General features: G+C 36.0%; 1 pseudogene; it reads left to right on the forward strand.

The window, feature by feature from the left end:
- The first annotated feature begins 2,786 nt into the window (after positions 1 to 2,786).
- Positions 2,787 to 3,075, forward strand: LOC116854861 (annotated as a pseudogene).
- Positions 3,076 to 4,302: the final 1,227 nt, after the last annotated feature.

Raw genomic sequence — 4,302 nt, forward strand, 5'->3', positions numbered from 1 at the left:
GCATCTGTTAACATTTTTCAATGAACATTTGTAAAAACTAACCTTTATAAAGCTGAAATGGCCTATTACCTTTTGTTACACACATACACACACACACACACGGCCTTATCCTTAGGTGAGGATGGAATTTTCCATGGGGCTAGTTTGGTTAGTACAGTGCTGCATATGTACTTGATATCAAGATTTGTCTGACTGCTTGGAGTGTGTTTCTCTTAACAGTTCCTTCTTCAGATCACAGTATTATAATCAGAGTAAAAGGAACTGAAAATACTACATCCCATTTTGTTAGACACACCACATCTCTTCACACATAAACACATATACATCCTTGTCTTACAATGGAATTTTCCATGGCTGAGCAGTGCAGCCTGTACATCTTTCATCTATAGTTGCCTGACTGTCCTGGGAGTGTCTTCCTTGTTATCTACCTATGTAGATGACTAGCTCTGGTCAGCAGCTGCTACTTATCAGTATTTCTATGCTTTCTAAGAAGAGAGGAGAGATCATGGAGGGGAAGAGGAAAAGAAAAAGAATGAGGAAGAGAGAGGGAAGATATTAAATTTTATTTTTCTTACTGGTTATGATACTGTATGAATTATTTACCTATATACATATATACATACATATAAAGGAATACTAAAGTTGCCGATAAAATGATTGAAATGAAGTTCCTTAAAGTGATATGGAGTGATATTAAATTATACGAAAGAAGCAAATTCAAAAATAGCATGGTTAAATTATTCCTTTTTTGGAAAAAATGATGCTAAAAACTGACCTCATCATGTTACACACCCTTCTCTCTGTTTTTTCACTTACGGTAGAGAAACTGTCCCTAAATCCAAGAAGACTGCATTATAGACATAGTGCTTCAGTTGAATGTTCGTTCAGAGTCTGATTTTTTTTTTGGCCAACTAGCAAGGCAAGCTGCAGTTATGACTTCAACACATTCATAATTTCTACTTTTCAAACAGATTTGGAGGGAGAGTGAGAATTAGTGACTTGAAATATAGCTCATGACACAATTCGTAGCATGCTTAGTGTTACCTTCAGAGTCTATGACAGGACTGAGTAATGAGTGATAGGAAGAGCAGGCTCACCTGCTGTAAATACAGATAGACATGGGTTCTGATTTGGGCTTTCCCACTTCCCTGCAATGTGACCCAGGGCAAGAGCCCAACAGTGTTCAATTCCTTACTCCATTGTAACATTGTGCTAGGTCTTTCTTTTTCTAATTTGCATGTCCAAATAGATGAAAAATGAAATCTATTATTTATATTTGGATTTAGCTAATTGTTAATGAGGTTGAGGAGGGTTTTTTTGGGGGCAGGGGAGGGCTGTTTGGTTTTTACATAACCATTGGTCATTTTTATTTTGTTTGTGGGAATGTCACTTCCACTCAAATTTCATTGGCCAAAATCAGTTTATGGCAATGCCTAAATCCAAGGATGTTGAGAACAATCCAGCCACACACCTACAGTAAGAATCAGAAATATTAGGCAATCAATGATATTGACTACTATAGAAAGATAGTAGTGCTTTCCAGAAGTGCTTAGTGACAGACATATTTGAAATTTCCATAAATATAACTTTCAGTGTTCAAAAGGGATATAGCAATCAAATTTCAATAAAAATGTACAAAAGTTTCTATTTCCATGTATCCTTTCCAGCTCTAGATATTATCACATTTTTAAAAAATATTTTAAAGAAATACATGTATATAAAGTATCAATGTATAGCTTGATATGTTTGCTTACAAAATGAGCACACTTATGGAACCAACGTCCAGATCAAGATATAAAACATCGCCTGGGTGGCTCAGTGGGTTAAGCCCCTGCCTTCGGCTCAGGTCATGATCTCAGGGTCCTGGGATAGAGCCCCACATCGGGCTCTCTGCTCAGTGGAGAGCCTGCTTCCCCCTCTCTCTCTGCCTGCCTCTCTGCCTACTTGTGATCTCTGTCTGTCAAATAAATAAATAAAATCTTTAAAAAAATGTTTAAAAAAAAAATCACCTGCACTCCTCCATGTCCCTCTGAGTCATTAGCTCCACAATGTAAACCACTATTTGGAATTCTATCACCATAGATGAGTTTTGCCTATTTTTGAACTTTATATAAATGGAATCATACATGCATAGTCTTTTGTATCTAACTTCCTTTGTTCAATATTATATGTGAAATGTATCCATGTTGTTTGTGATAGTACTTCATTCCTTTTCACTGCTGCTATAATTTTATTGGATGAATATATAACATCATTAGTTTGTTGTTGATAGGCATTTGGGTTATTTGCTATTATGGACTATTACAAATAACGTTGCTATGAACATTCTCATACTTTTATTTTGGTTCACATAAATAGGATTTCTGTTGCACTTATAAAACTGACTGGAATTACTGGGTAATATGGTAAGCTCTGATATGTATAACCCATCAGTTTTCCAAAGTAATTTTATCTATCTATGTTCCTACCAGCAATGTGTTAGTTTCCACATTCTTGTTGACATGTCTATTTTTTTCAGTTTTATCATTCCTCAGTGGATGTAGAGTATTATCTGATTGTGATTTTAATTTACATTTACTTGATAACTAACAAAATTGAGTGCCTATTTATTGTTTTATTGGCCATTTGGATAATGTATTTTTGATGCAGCTGTTCAAGATTTGTCACTAAAAATAATTGGGTTACCTCCTTCTTTTGTCACTCCTGGTGTTGCTTGTGTGCTCAATTAGAGGTGGATCTGGTACACTTTTTGTGAGGCAGCAGCTGAGGGGACTCTGACACTCACCATGGCTGATGAAAAGACAAAGGAAGAAGTCAAGACTGAGAACAATGAACATAATAATTTGAAGGTGGTGGGACAGGGTGGTTCTTGTGGCACAGTTTAAGATTAAGAGGCATACACCACTTAGTAAACTAATGAAAGCTTAATGTGAATGATAGGGTTTGTGAATGAGGCAGATCAGATTCATATTTGATGGGCAGCAAATCAATGAAACAGACACACCTACACAGTTGGAAATGGAGGCTTAAGATACAATTGCTGTATTCCAACAACAGACAGGAGGTGTCTACTAAAAAGGGACCCTGCTACTTTACTCCAGAACTGTTTCTCCAGACCAAGAAGACATTCTCAATTAGAAAACCGCAATCTGGGGGGCCCCTGGGTGGCTCGGCTGATTAAGCATCTGACCCTTAATTTCAGCTCAGGTCATGATATCAGGGTGGTGAGATAGAGTCCCATAATCCAGCTCCACTCAGAGGAGCTTGCTTAAGATAAAATTTGATAAAATTAAATATTATCTTCTCTGCTCTTACTATTTTACACTTGGTGGGGGGGGATTTAACAGATAATCCAGATCTGAGGGGAGGAAAAAAAATCAATAACCTAAATGATACCCATTATTGGCTCTAAAAGTCATTTAATTACTCTGTTGTGTAAATAACCTGAAAACAGACACTTATAATGCCACACTGGGGAACATTTATACATAGGCATGATAACTACCCAAGTAGACACCTTAATTCTTAGGGATAGGCACTATCAGCATATTGTCAGTTGTCTCAAACAATTTGAGACTCCAGATGTGTGCCCTTAGTCACTGTACATCTTTATTGTGTGTAGTATTGTAAAAAACAAAAACAAAAACAAAAAACATGGGTGCTATTTTTTCCTGATTCCGCTAATTAACTACTGAGCACCACTGCAAGTATTCACCTTTTTGAATTAGCTGAAAAGATTTAGACTATGATGCTACAATACTATTATGCATAAACTTCACCTAGTATATTGTTCAGGGGGTGCTGATGGAGCAGATTTGAACGATTTTTGAACCAGCTCTTCTTGAATAAATAATGGGATAGTTGATATTTAATGTCTCTTGCAAAAAATCCAATAAAAATTCAAAACTTCCTTTATTCATTTAACAATTAGTATTGAGCACCTACTATATGCTACATATTTATTTTTGCACTGGTGATTCAATAGCAAATATAACAAAGTGCCAACACTCAGGGATCTTAATTATTTTGTGTTTCGTGAGTTTGGATTTTTGTATATTGTATTTGTTTATAGAAAGGCACGCTTATATATATTCTCTTTGGTGAAGAGGCAGTGGGAATTACATGTTTCATTTATTTAAAATATTCAAGTGCTTTTTATGCAATTTGGTTCCACTGCATCCTGCCTACTATGGTGTAGTTTTCTCTATTCTTTCATGTTCCCCCTCCCTATTGCTTTATTGTACATAAAGTAACTATGTATGTGCACAAGAATATTGCATTTTTTAACCAAATGGCCAGCGG

Source organism: Lontra canadensis, unplaced genomic scaffold, assembly GCF_010015895.1.
Source record: "Lontra canadensis isolate GAN:19392208 unplaced genomic scaffold, GSC_riverotter_1.0 scaffold96, whole genome shotgun sequence".
Classification (NCBI taxonomy): Eukaryota; Metazoa; Chordata; class Mammalia; order Carnivora; family Mustelidae; genus Lontra; species Lontra canadensis.